Source organism: Cornus florida, unplaced genomic scaffold (assembly GCF_030987335.1).
Source record: "Cornus florida cultivar Cherokee Brave unplaced genomic scaffold, ASM3098733v1 CherokeeBrave_3.0.0_Hap2_Chr04, whole genome shotgun sequence".
Classification (NCBI taxonomy): Eukaryota; Viridiplantae; Streptophyta; class Magnoliopsida; order Cornales; family Cornaceae; genus Cornus; species Cornus florida.
The window spans coordinates 68,459,548-68,484,452 of NW_026775574.1; the positions used below are offsets into that span (position 1 = coordinate 68,459,548).

Here is a 24,905-nt window from a genome sequence, read left to right on the forward strand (position 1 = left end):
ACAACTAAACCTAAGCTTAATTTTCTAGCATGCCACAATACAATTCCAAGTTGCATATATCACCATGAGGATTAAATCTTAAACATGGAATTTAATTAAATAAAAGATTTCAATACCTAACCAAATATTCTAAATCAAATATATGTGAAGCTATATGGCATGTAAATCAAGAATATCAAGTCGGAATTTAAATAGAGTGAATAGTGCACTCGAGGCAAATTAATTAATTTAATTAATTAATAATTACTAATTTTCAAAACACCTCCAATTACTTTCAAATTCAACTATGTTGAAAAGTATGCTAAGGCCTAATTTAATATGCTAACACATATTAATTTCAATCTAGTTAAGGCCATGTGAATTAATCTTTCACCTAAGATAAATATTAAATAAAATCTTTAATACTTATTCAAATGTTCCAATTTTAATACACGACAATGAGCATATCAAGGAGCAATATAAAATCATGCTACATGTTTAAACCAAGTCATGAGCAATCGGAAAAATTAGATCCCGTACAAGAAAAATAAATAATAAAATCTCTGGATTTTATATTTAATCATGCAAACAAGTAGTATAAGCATCACAAGCATGCTATATAACAAGAATTTAAACCTAGAACATCTCCTACCTCAATTTGAGATGAAAATCCCAAAGGCCCACCAAAATAAAAATGCTCCGAATTCGACGATACCAAGAGGTTTTGTCGGGGACAACACCGTTAACAAGAATCCGCAAGAATCCCCATGAAAATCATAACTTGACCTCAAAACCAAACTCAAGAAATGGTCAAAACTGAATTCTAATAAGGGGGAAAGGTAGAGCACGGCGAGGGGAACAACAAACGTTAAGGCCGAAGACTTTCCATTAAGGAAAAGTGAACCAAAAGAGGAGAGAGAAGATGGCAGCACCCCTTGGGCTGCCATGGGAGCTCCAGGTCGTGCATGAAGAGGGGAGAAGATGAAAAATGAAATATCTCACCCCCCTTTTATAGAAATCTCAAAAAGTGCCCCAAACGGGCCCCGCCGGGTCCGAAAAAGTAAAATTTGAGCAGACGGGCTCAAATGGAAAAACTTTGTGAACAAAAAAGATTCAAAATGATAAAATATGAATAACGGAAGAAACAACATCAAAAACTGAGTCCCGAACAAAAAGTTATGCCCAAAACAAGTTTGGTGAAAACGGGGGCCAGAAACCCTGAAACTGGAAAACATCGACCAGGAGGAAATTCCAAGAGTACACAACTCGATGAAATGTGAAAATGAATCCCGTACAAGGATCCAGGCTCAAACAAGACATTTTGCAATAACTTTCATTAATTGCATAATGGCCCCTCCAAAAAGTGAAAACTGCACTTATGACCCAAAATGAAAATATTTTCCAAAAATATTTTCTTAAAAACCCCTAAAATAAAATATCTTCAAAAGATATTTACGAAAAACACCCCAAAAAAAGAAAATAATTTCAAAGAACTTTGCATCCATGCCCCCTATGGACACCGGGAGCAACCAGAGTACTTTCTTGCAAAAGTAAAGATATGTATTTCGAGGAAACCACTCAAGATGAAGGCACGTGAAGTCAAAAACCAACTTCGAGCATGAGAAGTGAGGTTGTTCCAACAATGTGACATATGGGGAAAAGACAGAATAGGGAAAAGGACGAAAGGCGCATAGTGTCCGAAAAGTGAAAATGCAGAAATGACTCGGTCCTCAAAGGAAGTTGTCAATTCACATGAAAAAGTCTCAGAAACCAATTCTGAGCACTCGAGATGACACTAAGTGACACGAAACAGAGCTCAGAAAAGAAAATTAAACGAAAAAATCCATTCGTAAAATTTCAAGAAAAAGGAAAGGGAGGCAAATGACCGGGTCATTACATTGAGTAGATAGTTCATTACTATGTTGCATGCTAGCTGTTTACTTTTATGTCTGATTTTGATAGTGTCTCTTAGGATTTGTCGTATCCCTTGGATGCCTTCTTGTTTCACGAGTTTCTTCCTTGGATAGGATAAATTCATTCCGTAAGGACCCATGTAGGGAACTTTCTTGTCTGTTCAGTCAATCGATGCGAGTAAGGCTCTTATAAGTGTAGAATCGCAGTTCTTATCTGGTGGAGTGAGACGTGGGCCAGGAAGGCACCGTTTCATTTCCTTTTCCTTCATGGCTTCTAGATCTAAGGCCTTAAGCGTAATGGTGCCAGTGTCGTTGTTGTTAGAGTTTTGGGATTAGTTACCCCAACTCTCACAGATGCCTGGTTCCCGTGGTGCTTTTGGTAATGATCATTTCTGACATTGATGTCATTTGTATCGAAAAGTTCCCTTCTGGGGCACCTTATGAACTAGTGCCTTATACTGTCATGCTACCATACTGACGAGTAAGTGTGGGCGGGTTCTAGTTGTTATTCGTACTACCTTGCCACTCTTTTCTTTCACCGCGTTTTGACGTTTCGTTGTCTTGGGATTCTCTCTGTGGTTGACGTTGAGTTAACGTGCCAATTTGTATGAGGTGTTGTCTCAGTTCGTGTTTCGCATTCCTTTAGTTGATCTGAAAACTTCAGGATTTGTCCTTCAGTGCGTTGTGAGCTGTCATTTGATTTGACATTTTGTTCAGTCATTATTCTATTCTCTCTGGTATGTTCCTAATTTCGGGGACGAAATTCCTTTAAGAAGGGTAGGTTGTAACGACCCGGTCATTTGCCTCCCTTTCCTTTTTCCTGAAATTTTAAGAATGAATTTTTTCATTTAATTTTCTTTTTTGAGCTCTGTTTCGTGTCGCTTAGTGTCATCTCAAGTGCTCGGAATTGGTTTCTGAGACTCTTTCATGTGAATTGACAACTTCCTTTGAGGACCGAGTCATTTTCGCATTTTCACTTTTCGGATACTATGCACTATTTCGTCCTTTTCCCTGTTTCGTCTTTTTCCCTATTCTGTCTTTTCCTTGTTTGTCACTTGTTTGGAAAAACCTTACTTTTCATGCTCGGAGTTAGTTTTTGACTTCACGTGCCTTCATCTTGAGTGGTTTCCTCGAAATATGTATCTTTACTTTTGCAAGAAGGTACTCTAGTTGCTCCTAGTGCCCATAGGGACATGGATGCACAATTCTTCAGAATCTTTTTCATTTCTTGGGGTATTTTTCGTAAATATCTTTTAAAGATATATTTTATTTCAGGGGTATCTAAGAAAATATCTTTTGGAAGATATTTTCATTCTGGGGCAGTTTCGCAGTTAACCCTTTTTGTAGGGGCCATTGTGCAATTAACGAAAGTTATTACAAAATATCTCGTCTGGAGCCTGGATCCTCGTACGGGATTCATTTTCACTTTTCGTTGACTCATAAATTCATAGAATTTCCTTCTGGTCATTTTTCTCTAGTTTCAGGGTTTCTGGACCCGGTTGCCGTTGAACTTGTTTGGGGCATACCTTCTGCTCGGGACTCAGTTTTCAATGCCTTTTCTTCCGTTGTTCATATTTTCTCAATTTTGAATCTTTTTCGTTCACAGAGTTTTGCCGTTTGAGAGCGTTTGCTCAAAATCCACTTTTTCGGACCCGGCGAGGCCATTTCGGGATAGTTTTTGAGACTTACTATAAATAAGATGCCCTAAAGTCAAAAATCAGATTTTCGCTCATCTTCTCCACTCTCTTGGCCTGCAGCCATGGGAGCTCCTTGGCTACCACCCTTTCTCCTTCTCCTCCACTTGATTTCCTTGGTAGAAATCCTTCGGCCTTTACATTTATTGTTCCCCTCGACGTGTTCTACCATTCTCCCTTATTAGAATTTATTTCTGACCATTTCTTGAGTTTGGGTTTGATGTAAAATTGTGATTTTCATGGGGCTTCCTTCAGATTCATGTAGATCGTGTTGTCCCCGACAAAACCCTTCGGTTTCGGCGAATTCGGAACACTTTTTTTTCGGTGGGGATTTGAGGTTTTCATCTCAAATTGAGGTAGGGGGTGTTATAATTTAAATTCTTGCTATACTACATGCTTGTGATGCTTATACAACTTGATTACATGCTTGGATTCAAAATCTAGAGATTTTATTACTTATTTTTCTTGTAAAGGATTTAATTTTCCCGATTGTCCATAGCTTTGTTTAATCATGTAGCATGATAGAATATTACCCCTTGATATGTAGATTGACATATATTAAATCTAGATTATTTGGACAAGTAATGAAGATTTTATTTAATATTTATCTTGAATAAAATATTAAATCATGTGGCCTTATCTAGCTTTAAATCAACATGTGATAGCATATTATGTTAGGCCCTAGCATACTCTTCAATATAGATTAATTTGAGAGTAATCGGAGAAATTTTGAAATATAGTAATATTTAATTAATTAGATTAATTAAATTGCTCCGAGTGTACTATTCACTCCATTAGAATTCCGACTTGATATTCGTGATGTGCATGCCATATAGTTTCACATATACTAAATCTAGAATATTTGATTGAGTTTTGAAACCTTTCATTTATTATTTTTCTTGTATTAAATTTTGATACTCAAGGCCGTAACTTGTATGAAATGTACTTGTAATGTATTCTTAAATCAAGTTATGACATATTGTATAACATATATTAAATTGAGGTCATTTGGATGACTTTCAAAATCTAGAGATTTTAATTAAATGAAATAATTAAAATCCATTCAATGGTTCTATGCACTTGATTAAATTTCTAACCTTGTATTCATGATTTCCTTGATAAGTTCCTTCACGTGTATTACATTGAGCATAATCGGATAAGTTTTGAAATTTATATTTATTCATTTCCTTTGTATGAAACTTAACTCACATGGTTGTGTCGTGTATGAAGTGAACTTGAAACTTGACATTGAACTTGGCCTTGACATGATCCTTGACATGCCTTGTTCGTAGAACATTTGGACTTGCCATGTAACCTTGATAATTTAATCCCTTAAGTAGATTAAATTTCCTTTTATGTCTCCCTCGAGTTAATCATGCCTTGATATCATGTATCTAGACTTTTTGTATCTTGGTTTCATTAATGTGTTTAAAGAACATGTTCATTTGTCTTGGAATGGTTTATGTACACATGTGTTGTTTAGTATGCAATTGATATCATGTACCTTATACTTGTGGTATATTTGCTTCGATGGATTTCATGTGCTATTTATCTTGGTTGTGGTCTATATAAATGCACACTTTGATTTCTTGACATTTCACATGCCATCATAGTTGAGAACTTAGGGCATGACTTGTGTGTTCCAAAATCTTGGTTGTGTATGATATGTGGTTAATGCATTTCTTGTATTTTGATACAATCTTGACTTGCACATCTTGTTGATTTTGGAACTTGGGATATCAATCAAGAATTGACATGGCTAGGACTTGGTTCTAGTACAAGGGATTGTCCCTCTAAATTATAGTGCGCACTAGGGGAAAGGTACTCATGGGTTAGTAGCCCTAAAGTGATCTCAAGAGTACGGTTTTAATCCGGGCGATATCCGAGTTTCCACATTGGTTGATTTCACTTTTTAAATTTCAAGTTGCTATTCCTTGAAGATTTAAACTTGTCGTGTATGTGAAATGCTCCAATCTTGTCTTATTGCATAGAATTTATGCTTCATTCGTGATTTAACTCCTTAAATTTCAAGTGTTATATTCCTTGAAGATTTAAGACTCTTTTCATGTTGTATGGAAGATTCTATTCTTGTTTAAATGCATAGATATTATGCCTTACTCTTGATATAACTCTTTTCGTGTTTTATGAAATGTTTCATCCTTGTTTAGTTACATAGATACTATGCCTTGTCATTGATTTGTTGTATTACTTCTATCGTGTTAATTGGAATGCTTTAATCTTGTTAATTGCATAGATATTATGCCTTGTTCTTGATTTCATGTATCACTTCCAATCATGTTAATTGCATTTGATAACGTGATCCTTGTATTCTAGCATCCTTCTTATCGTGTTATTGGATTATCCCAACTCTGACTTGTTTCATATATGTATATATGTCATGATTCTTGTTGCTTATACTCCATGATAGCTTAGGATGATCCCTGAGTCTAATCTTTGACATAGACATTAGGTAGCATGAACCCTTTTGAAATATATCATGTTAGTCCTAAACATCTCTAAAGAAATCGAGTCGTTGCATGCTCATCCCCTATAAATAAACTTGTTAGTCTTGTTTATTCACCCCGAAGTTACTGGGTGTTTTGCAGGTAAAGAAGCTTTGTTGTGGGATACACAACACTCTTAGACATGCTAGAAGTTTTGAAGTATTTTTGATGACATTGAATATGTACATGTTAACATATCATATTTGCTTTTGTTTATTTTGACAAAGCTTATATCTTTTGATTTCATGTATGTAATGTGTACCTAAGTATACTCTTTATAATATATTTGATATGTATGAGATGAGGCCGGAGGCCATTGACATGTATATTGAATTCTATGTATGTTTTAACTTCATGAAATATTATGAAAATATTGAAAAATGTCAAGTCATTGTCTTACCATGGTTGCATCAGGTGTTAGAATTCCATTTTCATTCTTTCATAGGGTCTCATAAATCTTGTATGAGCGTGGCTAAGGGCCAAACAGTCATTTGAAATCATTTGTCAATTTTTGTTTTCATGTTTTCCATTTCAAGTCCATTTTTGCCTTTTCGGCCGTTGGGGGGTCGGATTTTGCATCGGTGGTATTTTTAAGCCATGAACCTTTGTAGCACGTCCAAATAGGTAAGTTACGTTCGCGTGCATGATCGTTTTCAAGAAAAACCTCATCCTTGGTGATTTGAGCCTCTTGTGGACTCATTTTACAACTTTGTTGCATAATCTGATTTTAGGGTATTCTGGGGTTTTGCTTCAGGAAATAAATTCTGGTTTTCATATGGTCGCTTAGAAAACGTGATTTTAGGGGGGGTTTCTTCTTCGTATTTTCCATAAAATGTCGTCTTGGTACTGGAAATCCAACGTAAAGTTCAGCTTCCAGTTTTCATTTAGCAGCTTTTTGGACCCTCATGATCAGATTTCTTGGAGGGGCATTTTGGCCATCTTACAGTGAGTTTTTTTCATTTTTTTACGTATAGTCAGGTAGAAAATTCGATTTTAGGGGGGCTTTCTTTTTCATGTTTTTCCAGAAAAATTCGTTTGGTAGCCCGTTTTCGCTCTCAGTTGCGGGCAGATTCTGAAAAAAATTCATGTAGCAGTTTTTTGGGTCCATCTTGACCTATGCTGTTCAAGGGGCATTTTAGGGACTTTACATTGCGTTTGTTTTTGGTTTCTTCTACGATGTCGGGTAGAAAACATTATTTTAAGGGGGGTTTCTTCTTCGTGTTTTTCCAGAAAAACTCGTTTAAGGGTCCGTTCTCAGCCTCAGTTCTGGGAAAAAAATCAAATGTTGCTTGCTATAAAAACACTATTCCTGCCCAGATTTCTTACCTGGAAAATAAGTTAATTTTTTTTTGAAACTTTGAGGCTTCATATCTTCATCATCCGGACTCCAAATCAAGTGATTTTTGCGTCTAAGTTTATTAAATTTTGCTTGTCTATCTAACGGTATGTACGATTGTATTCAATTCTCTTTGAAAGGACCATTTTACCCCTCGCCAAGTACCCTTGCCGCGTTGATTTGAAACCCAAAAGTCTAGTTTTTTGTAACTTTGACGTTTCAGATCTTCTTTATCCAGACTCCAAATTAAGAGATTCTTGAGTCTAGATTTATTAGTTCTTCCTTCTCTATCTAATGGTATTCTCAGTTGCATCAGTTTTGTCTAAAAAAACCAGTTTACCCCTTGTAAAGTACCATTGCCGCACTTGTTTTAAAAACCCAAAAGTTTGATTTTATGGAACTTTGGAGTTTCATATCTTCTTCAACCGGACCACGAATCATGTGACTCTTGAGTCCATCTTGGTTAGTTTTTCGTTGTCTTTCTAGTGGTGTGCTCGGTGGCACTGGAATCCATACTTTTAAAAATGACTATTTTGCCCCTGGGGGCTTATTTGTCATATTTTTTATCTTTTGCTTCTGCATCAGTTCTTATTGAGTTCCACGACCTCATGGAAGGTCACTTTGACTTCTTAGAGTCTTGTTTTCTATTTTCGCTTCCGCATATCGGATCCGTTATCTGGTCAATCTTCGGTTCATCACAGGACACGCTGGCCTAAAAACCAAGGTTGTCACAAATAATCAAACACCAACCTACACTACCCGTTAAATTTTTTTTTATTTTGTTTTGTATTTAATTAAATTTTTTTTTTTTTTGAATTTAAAAATGCATAAATGTATAAAAGGAAAAAGAATAGAATAAAATAAAATAATAAAAATAGAATAAAATAAAATAAAATAATAATATAATGTAAATTAATATGCAACGAAAGAGAAACTCGATACAACTAGTGTTTAACGTCGCTAGAAAGACGTGAGATGCTCTCAATCTTCAAAGTAAATGGGATCCACTAAAAAAGCAGATTCCACATTTCTTTGAAGAGCTTGTCCATCAATGAATGGTTTAAGCCTTTGACCATTAACCTTGAAGGTTCCTTCATCTTTCAGATTTTGAAGTTCAACCGCCCCATGAGGTGAGACGGAGATGATGAGATAAGGGCCTTCCTATTTGGTTCGAAGCTTTCCAGGGAAGAATTTGAGCCTAGAGTTGAATAACCAAGCCTTTTGACTAGTTTTAAAGGATTTTTTCACAATATGTTTATCATGAAATGCTTTTGTCCTTGTCTTGTAGATTTTTGAGCTATCATAGGCATCATTTCTCAATTCCTCTAGCTCATTAAGTTGGAGCAAACGGTCCTTTCCAACCTTATCAAGATCAAAGTTTAGCCTTTTTATTGCCCAAAGTGCTTTGTGTTCTAGCTCAGTCGGAAGATGACAAGACTTCCCATAAACAAGTCTATATGGAGACATGCCTATTCGAGTCTTATAAGCTATCTGATAAGCCCACAAAGCATCATTCAATTTCCTTGACCAATCTTTTCGAGTCGGATTTACAGTTTTCTCAAGAATATGCTTGATTTCCCTATTAGATACCTCGACTTGCCCACTTGTTTGTGGATGGTAGGGAGTGGCCACTTTATGTGTGACAGAGTATTTCAAAAAGAGTTTATTTAAGAATTGATTGCAGAAATGTTTTCCTCCATCCCTTATCATGGCCCTTAGCATACCAAACAAGCAAAAATATTTGATTTGATGAATGCAATTACCACGGAGTGGTTATTCATTTTAGTAGTGCAAGCCTCAACCCACTTTGACACATAATCAACGACAACAAGAATGTATTGAAAACTATAAGACATTGGGAATGGTCCCATAAAATTTATGCCCCATACATCGAAGATTTCAACTACAAAGACTAAAGTTAAAGGCATCATGTCTCTCTTTGACATTGATCCCAACTTTTGTCACCGAACACCCACCTTGCAAAAGTTATAGGCATCTCGGTGGATAGTGGGCTAGAAGAGCCCACTTTGAAGAACCTTTAAATCGGTATTTTTTCCATTAAAATGCCCACCACAAACAAGTGTGTGACAAAACATAAGGACGCTCGGAACTTCACTTTCCGGCACACATCTCCTTATGATTTGATCTGGGCAATAACAAAACAGAATGGGATCTTCCTAATTGTATTTCCGGATGTTAGCCAAGAATCATTCCTTTTCTTGTTTTGACCAATTAATGGGAAGTTTGCCGGTTGCAAGATAGTTAACAATGTCGGCGAACCAAGGCAACGTCCCATTTGAGATTTGAAAGAGTTGTTCATCCGGAAATGATTCATGAATTTCAAGATTTGGAGAAGATTCAACTATTAATCTAGACAGATGATCGGCAACGACATTGTCGGAGCCCTTTTTGTCCTTGATTTCAAAGTCAAATTCTTGAAGAAGTAGGATCCATCTTATCAAATGAGGTTTGGTTTCCTTTTTCATTAAAAGATGCCTAAGAGCGGCATGATCGGAAAACACAATTACCTTGGATCCTAAGAGATATGACCGAAATTTATTAAGGGCATATACTATGGCAAGTAATTCTTTCTCGGTGGTAGAATAATTCAATTAGGCACCCGAGAAAGTCTTGCTCGCATAGTATATAGCATATGGTAGTTTACCTACCCTTTACCCCAAAACAGCACCCATTGCGAAGTCGGAAGCATCACACATAATCTCAAATGGTAAGGACCAATTTAGAGGTTGCATGATGGGAACGGATGATAGAAGAGTGCGAAGTTGATGAAAAGCATTTAGGCATGCGTCATCAAAGACAAATAGAGTCTCATTGGCAAGAAGGTTGCACAAGGGTCTAGCAATTTTGCTAAAGTCTTTGATGAACCGGTGATAAAAATCGGCATGTTCTAGAAAAGAGCGGATTTCTCTCACCATAGTAGGTGGAGACAATTCAGAAATTAGCTCAACTTTTGCTCTATCTATTTCTATTCCTCTTTTAGATATGACATATCCAAGAATGATTCCTTCTTGAACCATAAAATGTCTCTTTTCCCAAATTAACACAAGATTAGTCTCATGACATCTTTGAAGCACTTTTTTCAAATTTTGGAGACACGAATCAAATGAGGACCCAAAAATTAAGAAATCATCCATGAAGACTTCTAAATACTTCTCCACCATGTCCAAAAAAAATTGACATCATACACCTTTGGAAAGTGGCAGGAACATTGCACAATCCAAAAGGCATCCGTCGATGGGCAAATGTACCGAAACGACATATGAAGGTAGTCTTTTCTTAATCCAATGGATCTAAAGCCACTTGATTATACCCCACGTAACCATCTAGGAAGCAATAGCATTGTTGCCTGACCAATCTTTACAAGATTTGGTCAATGAAAGGCAATGGAAAATGATTCTTCCTAGTGGCAGAATTTAGCTTTCGGTAATCTATGCAAACACGCCATGAAGTGGCGATGCATTTTGAAATAAGATCACCTTTAGCATTTTCAACAATTGTGATTCCCGACTTTTTGGGAACCACTTGAGTTAGACTAACCCACTTGGAATCAGAGATAGGATAAATGATTCCCGCATCTAAAAGATTCACAACCTCCTTCATGACAACTTCCTTCATAGTTGGGCTCAATCTCCTTTGAGCATCCCTGAATGGCCTTTTATCCTCTTCCATGTGTATGCGATACATACAAATAGAAGGGTCATTGCCTTTTAGGTCAACCACACTCCATCCAATGGCTTCTTTGTTAGCTTTAAGCACTTCCAAAAGATCATTCTCTTGGTTATTTTCAAGATTTGAAGCAATGATGACCGGAAGAATCTCTTTTGGGCCTAAGAAGGTGTCTTTGAGATTGAATAGAAGAGGCTTAAGCTCAAGAGTACGAGGAGAAATAAGAGAAGTGGAGTACTAGAGAATGAAGGAAGAGGTTCTTTCTTGCTTTTCCAAGGTGGGAAATCCAAAGTGGCTACAGAGTCCATCAAAGCATTCACCTCACTTATGGATCCTTCTATGTCAAAGCCACAACTTTCAAACATTTCACAAAGGCACGCTTCAAGAGGGTCCTTAGATAGAATAGAGGGAAGAGTCTTCTCTATGGTTTCATCCAAAATATCCACTAGGAAACACGCGTCTTCATCTATGGTATGTTGACTAGCATTGAAAACATTAAGCTTAACCATCATGTTGCCAAAAGAGATGTCCATAATGCCGGATCTACAATTAATGGTGCCATTAGCAGTGGCAAGAAATGGTCTTCCTAGGAAAACTAGAATGTGATTGATAAGATTAGGGACTGGCTCAGTATCAAGTACCACAAAATCAACCAAAAAATAAAATTTATCAACCTTAATCAAGATGTCCTCAACAATTCCCCTCGATTTCTTAATTGATCTATCGGCTAGTTGGATTACTACCGATGTTGGCTTCAAGTCCCCTAATCCAAATTACAAGTAAACAGAGTATGGAATGAGATTGATACTTGCACCTAAATCAAGGAGAGCTCTACGAATCTCTTGGTTTCCAATAACACAAGAAATGGTCAGAGCACCCAGATCCTTGAACTTAGGAGGAGTGTTAGACAGAATGATAGAACTCACTTGTTCCATTAAAAGCACTTTCTTAAGGTCCCTTCCCTTGCTCTTCCTCTTTTGAGTGCACAAGTCATTCAAGAACTTTGCATAAGGTGGAATTTGCCTAATTGCATCTAGAAGAGGAAGATTAATTTTCACTTGTTTAAACACTTCCATCATATCATGAATTTTTCCTTCTTGTCTCCCAAATAATGAAGTCTCTCTCAAAGCTTAAGGAAATAGAGCTTTTGGCTCATAAGGCTTCTCTAATTGGGGAGATGATAATGAAGATGATGGAATATCCTTATTGGAACCAATAGCATCCAAAGAAGTAGGAATAGGATTTTGAATGAGAAGGATGTAACCTAGGTTATGTCAATTCACTATCCTCCTTAGGTACCTTTACCTTATTATCCACTTTCCTACCACTCCTCAAGGTAGTAATTGCTTGAACTTGCTATTTTCAAAAAATTTCGATGAAGGACTTGCTTGTGCCATAAATTACCCCTTAGGATTGGTCTCAGTTTGACTAGGCAACTTACCTTTCTCTCTCACATTTAAAGAATTAGCTAATTGCCCGATTTGAGCTTCAAGTTTTGTAATTGATTGAGAGTGAGAATGAAAAAATTGATTATCTTTTTGAAGATCACATAAGGCTTAAAAGACCTTGTCCTCAAAAGCAGGACTCTTAAGAAGCGCTTGATTTGGATTAGAGCAAAATTGAGAATTTGATGTTTGAGGATAAGAGTATTAAGAATTTGATGCTTGAGGATGAGAGTATTGATTCACATTGTGAGGATAGAATGAAGGACGGTAACCTTGAGAATTCTGATTTTGATTTTGGAGATGTGGGGGAACATACTTTGCTTGGTAACCTTGAGTTTGAGGAGGGTTTGCACCGTCTCCTTGATTTCTCCATATAAAGTTTCGATGATTTTTCCACCTCAGATTGTAAGTATTGGAATAAGGGTTGTTCCCTTGATGAATAAAAGCTGTATTTGCTTGTTTTTGAGACTCACTTGGTATGATTTGTCCCAGAAGGCAATTTGAAGTATGGTGAGTGTAACTAGAATAAGTCATGCACATTTCACCGGACTGATGAGGATAAGATTGAATTGCCGGTCCTTGATTCAAAAGGAATGTATCAAACCTTTGAGTAAGATTTTTTACCTCGGCGTTAATTTCCATGGAAGAGTCTATTTGATTTAGAGTTTTCTTTCCTCTCACATTTGCTAAGTGACCACCCCTAGAAGATAAAGATCTATGCATTGAGTTTTCACTCATTTTTTTGAAAAGATGCCAAATTTCATCTTCATTTCTTTCTATATAGCTTCTGCCACAAGAAGCATCAACAATGCCCTTATTAGCATCGGATAAACTTGAAAAGAAACATTGAACCAATTGCCACTTAGGAATGTCATGATGTGGACACTTCCGTAACAAGTCATTCAAACGTTCCCATGCTTCATGAAGAGGTTCTCCTTCTTCTTATTTAAATTCATGAATGAAAGTTCTCATTGAATCCATTCGACTCGCGGGATAGTACTTTTTAAGGAACTCTTGTTGCAATTGTGCCCAAGAGGTGATTGTATTTGATCGCAAGTTGTTGAACCAATATTTAGCTTTATCCCGAAGAATGAAAAGGAAAAGCTTCATTTTTAGGACTTCTTCCGGAACATCCGTGATTTTCACAGTGGAATAAACTTCCAAGAACTCATCTAAATGTTTATAAGGCTCTTCATTACTCAACCCATAGAAAAGGGGGCACATGTTAATGGTGGAAGCCTTAATCTTATAATGATGAGCACGAAAATTTGGCAATTGAATGTAAGTGGGTGCATTATATTGATTTGGAGTGTAACGATCCCTAAGGACCATTGGAGGATTGAGAGGAAGATATGGAATTTGACCTTGATGATGGTATGCCATTTGACCTTGTTGAGGGTATGCCATTTAAACATATTGTTGTTGTTACTCACCAATTGGGGAATAGGGATGGCAACGGGGTGGAGTTGGGGTGGAGTTGGCCAAACCCTACTCCGCCCCATTAAAAAATTCATCATACCAACTCCGCTCTAACTCCGGGACGGGTTTATAATTGGTATACCATCCCCGCCCCTACTCCGGTAGACAAAATACCGACTCCGCCCCGCATACTCCGTTTAATTGCGGTAAAGTTGAAACTGTTGAATTAATTCCTGGACTTGGAATAGAATACTGAGATCTTGAATCTTTGAAGATTGAATCACGTGCACAATTGTAGAATTTTAGTAAGTAGTGATTCTAACGAATATTTAGTCAAAATATATTAACGGACACTTAAATTAAATATATACATTATATATATATATATACAATCGGGGTCGGGCAGGGGTGGGGTGGGGGCATCACTAAATCCGCCCCCGCCCCAAACCCGCTTCGAGTTTTCAATTCTTTTACCATATCCGTCCCAAACCCACTTATGGAGCTACCAAATCCGCACCATTAGGAGCGGAGCGGGGCGAAAACCCAGCGGGTTGGAGGAAATTGCCATCCCTATTGGGGAACAACATTTGGCCTTGGCATCCCTAGATTAGGTTGTTGCACAACAGGATTTATTGGTCGTGGCATTCCCAAGGGTGGATGCACACCTTGAGGATCTATAATATGAACTTGTGGAGGGTGGTGCACACCATTATGATCCACATAACCAAGATCTTCAATGGGATCTACAATTGGATCTATTGGGTCTTCCATTAAAAGTGATGAAAGATCAAAAGTTGGAAGAATAGGATGACTATCCCTAGTCCTACCTCTTAAACGCTAAAGGAAAATTTCGAGATTTTGATTTACAGGAGCAAGAGGACGATTAAGTGATCTATGACCATGTATGCACTAGAATAAGTCAACACATCAACACTTCAATTTTTCAACCTTCACATACGATGTTCCCAAACTCCTCAATAATATCAATGCACTTAAAACAAATAAATGCCTCCACACAAGCCGATGCCTTCTACAAGAAGGTATGTTTGGACTTAAAAATAAAACAATTCAAATTAAGCCTCCAATTGGGCTGTCCAAAGCATGCAAGACAGTAAACAATTAAGCACAAAAATTAAAGAGAAACTTACAAATGGTCCATAAGCAACTTCAAAAAAAAATTAATTGCTTCTAAATCCAGCGTTTGCTCCATTTTGTTTCAAGTACCTAATTGACAAATCAATTGAGAAAATAAAAATTAAAATAACTTTAAAGTAAACAATCAACAAATAACTAATGTCTAATTTAATTCTTTAAAACCGTTAGATCCTCGGCAATGGCGCCAAAATTATGATGCGACAGAGCGTGCACAAATAATAATGCACAACACTTACGGTTTTAAAATAATGTCAAGTGAGCACCATATTTTAAAATTTATAAAACCACTAAACACTTATACTATGGAGTCTGAAGCGAGCAGGGATCGTCCCAAGAGATCTAAACAATATTGATTTTTGGAATTGAATTCTACTTTAGTACCTATTTGATTGCTAAAAAGAGTTTTTATTTTGTGATTAGAACTAATTTTAATCTAAATGATTGCAATAAAATAATAGAGTTTAAAGATTAGGAAAGACACTTAAGGTGTAGGATTCACCACTAAGCACATTCCCTAACTCACGCACTTTCAACTAATTGGGGAAATAATTAAATGTAATTCTAATGTAGCTAATACTTGCAAAGAAAAGTATGAAGCATCAATTTCAAGCTTGAATTGCCTATCTAATGACAGATAAACTAAGTGTAGTGCAATTCACCAATCCAAAGAATGGTCCATCAATTCAAGTTACAATTCTAGCCTATATTAATCTAGAGGATAATGTATTTGTGACAATCAGCATGGAATTCAAACACAGGCATGGATGGTCTACTTACTTAGGAATTAAGTGTAATTAAACTAATTAAATTTAAATTGAACTACCTAAGCATGAAATTAAACTAATTAGAAAATGAATTAACCTAATTGTGTAGTACCATCCATCTAGTAAAAGCAATATCCATCAAATTGGAATACAAATACAACTAATTAGCCACATGCATAGACATCACAAAAATCAATTTACAAGGAATTCAAGTGTAAAGCTTATTTATTCATCAATAACACGTAAAACAATATGAGATTAATACGAATAAACAATTGAAAGAATTAAATCATGTTATTCAAGCCTACATATCAATTACATAAATAAATCCCCAAAAAGTATGAAAGGAGAAAAAGTTTATGTTACATTTTTAGGGTTTATCCAACCCTAAGTTAAAGAATTAGCCGCTCATGATTGATGGACTTAAGGTGTCAACAAGTTCCATCATCTGCTTCATCATCTCTGAGCTTCTTCTCAAAACCCTAGCCTGTTCTTGCTTTGTCTCCCTTTTCGCGTGTTTTCCAGAGAAAGCGTAATATCACGATATAAAAAAATAAAACCTAATCAAAATATAAAAATAAATCCCCTAAACTAATGGGTATTGGTTCCCTTAAATAAACCTTGTTGGAGACCAATAACTTACAAAATAAGCCCAAAACAAGAAAATCCCGCAGCCAATTAAAAATCAATCCCACAATGCTGCCAGGTGCTGACGGATCAATCCCCTTACCTTGGGGATCGATCCCCCGAGGGCATTTTTAGTTCTGTGAATAGTGGGGGATCGATCCCCCGGAGTTGGAATTTCCTTTAATACCTTATTTAGCTCTATTTTGGCCCCAGGCTAATTGGTTTGCTTCTTCATCTTTGGGAACATCATCAAAGGCCCGAGAAAGGTAGAATTGACCGCTTTTGAAGAATAAACACACTATACGAGCAATGCGCTGTGACCTCTTTTTGTCATTTTCTAAACCTTTTTCGAATGTCTTTGCTTGACTCCAAAAAGGCTTTAGTGAACCAAAATTAGTTCATTTGAACCTTATTGACCTGAAATTGACAAAAACATGAATTAGAACTAAAACATGAAAATAAGATAGATGCAAGAACTAAAATAACCTAGTTTATGTGCTGAAATGTGCATCATTTAAGCACTTATCATTGAGAATAAGATTTAAGGTGTTGAGAACAAGATTAAAAGGTGTTGAGTTAGAGATTAAAAAGTGTTGAAAAATAAGATTAAAAAGTGTTGAGAACCAGATCAAAGGTGTTGAGAATAAGATTAAATTAAAGGTGTTAATAAAAAGATTAAAAAGTGTAAAGAACAAGATTAAAAATGGTTGAGAATAAGATTTAAAGTGCTGAGAAAAAGATTAAAAAGTATTGAGAATAAGATCAAATGTGTTGAGAGTAATATAAATTAAAGGTGTTGATAAAACGATTAAAAAGTGTTGAAAACAAGATTAAATGTGTTGAGAAAAAAAAAGATTAAAAAATGTGTTGAGAAAAAAAGATTAAAAAAAGTGTTGAGAACAAGATCAAAGGTGTTGAGAATAAGATTAAATTAAAGGTGTTGATAAAAAGATTAAAAAGTGTGAAAAATAAGATTAAAAAGTGTTGAGAACAAGATTTAAAGTGTTGTGAAAAAGATTAAAAAGTGTTGAGAATAAGATTAAAAAGTGTGAAGAGCATGATTAAAAAGTGTTGAGAACAAGATTTAAGATGTTGAGAAAAAGATTAAAAAGTGTTGAGAATAATATTAAATGTGTTGAGAGTGATATTAAATTAAAGGTGTTGATAAAATGATTAAAAAGTGTTGAGAATAAGATTAAATATGTTGAGAAAAAATATATATATATATTAAAGGTGTTGAGAAAAAAGAATAAAAAATGTTGAGAACAAGATTAAAGGTGTTAAGAAAAAAAAATTAAAAAGTGTTGAGAACAAGATTAAAAGGTGTTGAGCTAGAGATTAAAAAGTGTTGAATTAGAGATTAAAAGTGTTGACAATAAGATTTAAGGTGTTGAGAATAAAATTATAAGGTTTTGACAATAAGATTAAAAACTGTTCAGTTAAAGATTAAAAAGTGTTGAAAACAAGATTAAAAGTGTTGAGAATAAAATTAAAAGTTATTGATAACAAGATTAAAATGTGTTGAGAATAAGATTAAAAGTGTTAAGAATAAGATTAAAAGTGTTGAGAATAAGATTTATGGTGTTGAGGATAATATTTAAAGGTTTTGAGCTGGAGATTAAAAGTTGTTGAAAACAAGATTAAAAAGTTTTGACTGACTGGTCTGCCGCACTACCATCAAGTTTGAGAGTGTGAATTTTAGGCGAGAGCCAAGAATTTTACATTTATAGAAGCCACTACTACCTTTCACTATAAATATAGTTAGGGCGAGTAGGGATCGTCCCAAGGGATTGTGAGGGTCAAACATGGTTGTGGAATTGCTATTAGGGCTAGTAAGTCGAGTGATCAAACAATTGGTTGGTTGGTTGAGTAGACTAGAGAGCAACTAAATTAAACTAAGTAATAACAAAAGAATGCAACTAAGAGTAAGTAAGAGAGAGAGAAATCTTGGAGTTTAGAGATCACCACCAAGCAATGCTTTTCTACACCCTTAAGAAGTGACTAATGAGGGTAAATGGTGTGTTGCAATATTGGTGTGTGCATGTGTTTGGTTGATTTAATAAGCAAGGATGGCTAGTTAAGCATGTATTGTCTAAACATCATGTGAAAGGCACAATATATCTAAGCAATGAAGCATATATTGTCTAAACAACATGTGAAAGGCATAATAAATCAAAACAAGTCATTAATCCTTTCATTAAGTTCACAATCGAAATACACCACAAGGTTAGAGACATATGCTACTTGCATTCATAAGCTTGGATCATCAAACAACAAGCATGGATTGTCCTCCCATTTAACACTACACTACAACTACACTACATCTACACTACTAGCATGAAAATAAACTAGGGGAGAGGCACAATCCATCAAGGAATAAGTATGAACCATCAAGAAAATCACAAGAGCATTCCATTAAGCACTATGTTTTGATAATCTCTAAATCTATAGCATTAATACACATAGACATACATCAATAACACTAAATCTAGAGACAAGCACATGAGCATCTATTCTAAGATACATAGAGATATGGATAGAATGAAATGATCAATTGGAAGCATTTAACCACAAAAATCATTGAACAATCAAGATCTATATATATCAAAGTGTCAAAACATTAATTACAACACTAATCCCTCAATAATACACAAAATTAAGATATAGAAAGCATGTTTGGGGCTAACTCTAGCCCCAAGAGGATGTCTAGCCACTCATGGTGATGTTGCTCCAACCCTCAAGGGCTAACTCCATGGAAGAAATCTGCTCCTTATTGATGAAGAACTCCAATGGTGTCTCTAGCCTCCTCCTCCTCTAAGCTTGCCTCCTTTTAGAATAATCCCTAGAATTCTATATATCTCAAAAAGTCCATCATATTCCTTTTATAGGTAGGTCAAGTGACACACAAAATGAGCTGGGGTCGTGCAAAGAATATTCTCTAATGATTGGATAGAGGACGGATTGAACCAGCTGGCTTTTTAACTTTTTCGCACTGGAGGAAGTTCGATCGATCGAACCTTGGACTTAGATCGATCGAACTTAGCTGAGATCTATCGAACTGAGGCTGGATCGATCCAATTAGTTGAGCTTTTTGGGAAAAGACAAATCCAAGATATTTTGGGAGATATTTTTGGGAAAAGGACAAAAGTGGTTAGTGGGTGGTACAGTTATGGATAAGATCAATCATTTGAATAAAGACAAAAGTGTTCGATCGATCGAAGGTTGGTGTTGGATCGAGCAAACTTTGGACTTTATGCTTTGGGTCAAGGTTTGGATCTATCTTGAAGTACTGAGATCGATCAGTGTTCAATCAATCGAACCTTGAAGTTGGATCGATCGAACTTTGCTGTTTCCCACCTTTGGCTTCATTTGCTCCCTTCTTTCTCCACTTTGCTCATTTCTTTGTTTAATCCCAGAATTGCTTCAACTAAGCTCTTATTTGGCTGAGTTAGCTTATTTTCGGGATAAGTGCCTGAAAATGAAAATAATATGAAATCAATCTAAAATGGTAAAGTAAGATAGATAAAGGTACTAAAATGCCTAAGCTTAAAGGGTTTAAATACACATTTTTCAGCGTTCATCATTGAGAACAAGATTAAAAATGTTGAGAATAAGATTTAAGGTGTTGAGAACAAGATTAAAAGGTGCTGAAAATAAGATTAAAAGGTGTTGAGCTATAAATTAAAAAGTGTTGAGAAAAAGATTAAAAAGTGAGATTGATCGAAAATAAGTGAGATCGATCTCACAACTTCGATCGATCTGAGACACAAGTTCGATCGATCGAACTGTGCTCCGTGAAAAATGAGATGTCACAGATCTGTGACTTTGGAAGCATGGGGCCCACACGAACGTGTTCGTGGGCCCATCAACACAACACATCATCAAATTCCAACACTGTAGAAGGCCCATTCTCCCAAAATAAATCAAAAATATATAAAACATATATTCACACATATATACACATATATACATAACTATAGCTCAGTGCTTCGAAGCTTCAAAAATGGAGATTCAAGCATGTATAAAGCATGTAAGCATCATATCGAAGCTTAAATCATAGATAAGATCTCGGATTTTACCTCAAAACGATGAGAGAAGTGGAGAAGGTACGAAGGAAGTGAAATCCGAGATGAAGGAGAGAGTGTAGCTTGGATCTCGCCGAAGATGAGAAAGATGGAGAGTAGATGCGGCGGCGACGAGGGAAGCAAGGGTTTGGAGGGTTGGATCGATCTAAATGATCGATCTTGAGACCCTCCAGGTCTATTTTAAAAATATTTCCCGATTAGTTCGATCGAACGAACCGACACTTTAGATCGATCGAACTTTGATGAACTCTCCTCAAAGTATTTTTTGAAATTTTTGAAAAAATGAAAAACTAAAATTAAAAATTTAGAATTAAAATTAAAAATTGTAAAATAAAATAAAATAGAATAAAATATTTTTGGATTTTTATTTTCATTTTTTTTTTGAATAAATAATAATAATTAAAAACTAAATAAATTAAAATATTTTTGAATTTTTTGAAAACTTTTTGAAAAATAAAATAAAATGAAATGAAATTAAAATAAAATAAAATAAAAAATGAAAATATTTTTGGATTTTTGAAATTTGAAGAAGTCAAAACAAAGTCAAACAATGAAATGGAGAACTGAGATCGATCGGAACAAGACTTCGATCGATCAGACAGAGAGCAAAAATATGCAGGTTTTTTGTTCAAAAAATTGGCTAAGTGTTGGAACTTCAAGATCGATCGAACTTTGAAGTTGGATCGATCGAAAAAAACTTCAGATAGATCTTGAAATGTTTCGATCGATAAGACAGAGAGCTGAAATATGCAGGTTGATGCAGGCTCAAAATTTTTCGAAGTGTTGAATCATGAGATCGATCGAACTTTGAAGTTGGATCGATCGAAGGTCTCCTGATCGATCTAAGAATAAGTTCGAACGATGGGACAGAGAGGTGATTTGGATGTAGGTGGATGCAGATAGAAAATTTTTCTAAGTGTTGGATGCAGGTGGAAGTTCGATCGATTGAACTCTCAACTGAGATCGATCGAACTTATGCAAAATGCTCAATCACAACACAAAATTCATGCAATCTGAATCACAGTTCCTATCAATGCATATAAACCAAAAACAAGTATCTAGACTTCACAAGAAATGAAATTTAAGATAGAAATGGAGGAGGAATAGGGTTTTGACACCCTACGAAATGTTTTTGCTAGTCTTTAACGTCTCTAGCAAGACATTGGGCTCTTTTAGCCCGGATCAAAGATCTTATAATGCATCCCCTCCTTGTTGGGGTGATAGATGTTTTGAACTCCACCCAACAAATGGTTCTTTAAAGAACTTGTTGGATTAAGCTCAAAAGAAACTTTTGATCTTTTGTTTATGCAATCACAACCTTGGGCTTCCATGCCCTTTCAAAGCAAGAATTTGAAACAAGACTTTTAGAATGCAAAGTTGAAGATGATTCTTTAGAAGTTTTAGTCTTACACAAAAGCTCATTTCCTTGACATTGAAGATCATGACATTTATCTACAACATTAACCTCTCCTTCATATTTATCAAATGAATTGGGTATGGGATTAAAGTTATTCAACTTCACCTTCATGTGGCCAAATGAGATCTTCATTATCACCGTCCTACAATTGATGTTGGCATTAGCGGTTACCAAGAAAGGATGACCAAGGATAACGGGAATTTGGCTCTTAGGATTGGGGACCGGTTCCGCATCTATGACAATGAAATCAACTGGGAAGAAGAATTTATCAATTTTAATCAAAACATCCTCAATGACACCCCTAGGCTTCTTGATAGATCGGTCAGCAAGTTGCAAAACTACCGACGTCGGTTTTAATTCACCTAGGCCCAATTTGACATAAACCGAGTATGGAAGAAGGTTGACACTTGCTCCTAAGTCAAGAAGTGCCCGATTAATGATATGATCACCAATAATGCATGAAGTAGTAGGTGAACCAGGGTCCTTAAACTTTGGCAAAGTGTTATGTTACAAAATTGAGCTTACTTGCTCGGTCAAAACCACTTTTCTTGGTGCTTGGCTCTTGTTCTTCCACTTTTGGGTGCACAAGTCTTTCAAGGATTTGGCATAAGCCGGAATTTGCTTGATTGCATCCAAAAGTGGAAGATTAACTTTTACTTGCCTAAACATTTCCATAATTTCATTGGTTTTTGCCTTTTGCTTGTCTTTTGAAATTGATCCTTTTAAGGCATCCGGAAATGGAACTTTTGGTTCAAACACTTTTTCAGAATTTTCTTTTGAACTCTCTTCAACACAAGAAGTTTTTGAATCATTTTGTTTCAAATCATTTTTCAACAAAACTTTTCAACATCATTTTTCAAAACTTTTTTTTCAAACACATTTTTCAAGACTTTCTCATTCACAAGATCATGTATATGCAATGAAGGAGGAATGGGATGTGAAACGGGACGGGTGACAACTTAAGTTGCACCGATTCACTCTCTTCATTGGATATTTCAACTTGATTGTCCACAATCCTCCCACTCCGCAAGGTAGTCACTGCATTAACATATTTAATGGTATGGCCTTCCGATGAGGAATGGGTTTCCACAACACATTGCTGCTTAGGTGGGGCATTAATAGGCATTTTGCCCTTCTCTATGGCATTGAGAGTGCTTGCTATTTGCCTTAGTTGGGTTTCCAGCTTCGTAATAGATTGAGAGTGAGAATGAAGCAATTGTGTGTTAGCCTTTAAAGTGCCCAAAGCATTCAAAACTTTTTCTTCAAAGGCGGGACTTCTAGTATTTCCTTGGGAATAAGATTGGTTGGGGAAATGAGAATTAGCAAATTGATTTCCTTGTGATTGATAAAGTCTATAACCTTGGGATCCTTGGTTTTGAAGTGGAGGTGGAATGTACTTCCCTTGAAAACCGCCTTGGGAAGGGTTTGAGCCATCTCCTTGGTTTTTCCAAGAGAAATTCGGATGATTCCTCCAACTTGGATTATAATGAGTACCATAAGGATTGTTCCCTTGGTTCACAAAAGCTGCATTGACTTGTTCATTAGGTTTATTTTGCATTTATCCGTGAGGACAATGAGAAGTAGAATGAAGAACACTAGAACAAGTCATACATGTTTCATTTGATGCACGATGAGAATGGTTAGGGAAGGAAGATACTTGGTTCGCCGAGTTTTGGTTAATCAAAAATTGATCAAACTTTTGAGATAAAGACTTCATTTCGGCGGCTATTTCATTTGAATGGTTGACTTAATGTAAGCTAACACTCTTTCTACCTTGTGAATTTCTACCATTCTTGGATGATAATGTTCTATGCAAAGAATTTTCACTCATACTCTCATAAAGCCGCCACACGTCATCCTCATGCCTATCAATGTATGAGCCACCCATGGAAGCATCAACCATACCCTTATAATTGTCCGATAAGCTCTCAAAGAAATATTGAACTAATTGCCATTTGGGCATGTCATGATGTGGACACTTTCTAAGCAACTCATTGAAGCGTTCCCATGCCTCATGAAACGTTTCTCCATCCCCATGTGAAAATTCTCGAATTGAGGTTCTCATGGCATTGGTCTTAGAAACTGAATAGTACTTCTTCAAGAACTCTTGTTGCATTTCTGCCCAAGAAGTGATTGAAAAAGGCCTAAGATTGTTAAACCAATACTTTGCCTTGTCTTTTAAGGTGAATGGAAAAATTTTGAGTCTTAAAACCTCTTCCGGCATGTTCGTATATTTTACGGTGGAACATACTTCTAGAAACTCATCCAAATGCTTGTAAGGTTCTTCACTTGGAAGTCCATGATAGTTAGGAAGCATTTGAATGGTTTGTGGCTTAATTTCATAATGATGTGCTCTAAATGGAGGCAATTGGATGCATGTAGGTGCATTATACTCATTAGGCACATAACGGTCTCTTAAAGTAAGAGGTGGATTAGCTACTTGAGGTGCAACATGAACACCTTGGTTTTGAATTCCTTGATTGATGATGGGAGGTTGTGGAGTATACATTGGCCTTGGCATTCCATATGGAACTTGGCCTTATTGTTGTGGTGGTTGGTGAATGAATGGCCTAGGCATGCCTAATGGTACTTGTATGTTCTCATTGTGCACATTTGGATGAAGGATACCTTGTTGGTCTGTGTTGTGACGACCCTGGATTTTTTAACCCAGTGTGTCCTGTAATGAATCGAACTGGATCCAGAATACAGAAGCAAAAGATGAAACAACGGTCTCTAAAGATACAGCGTGTCTCTAAGACACCAATGTGACACTCAATGAGGTCAGGGAACCCAAAGGAAACAAATATGGAAGAAGCGTTTCAAAAATGAACAAGAATGGACCTAGGGGAAAAATGGTAATTTCCAACCTAAAAGTGGGCT

General features: G+C 36.1%; 2 pseudogenes; both read left to right on the top strand.

Annotated features, from left to right (window-relative positions):
- Positions 1–13,426: 13,426 nt before the first annotated feature.
- Positions 13,427–13,524, top strand: LOC132305688 (small nucleolar RNA R71; annotated as a pseudogene).
- Positions 13,525–23,986: 10,462 nt separating this feature from the next.
- On the top strand, positions 23,987–24,085 carry LOC132305703 (small nucleolar RNA R71; annotated as a pseudogene).
- Positions 24,086–24,905: the final 820 nt, after the last annotated feature.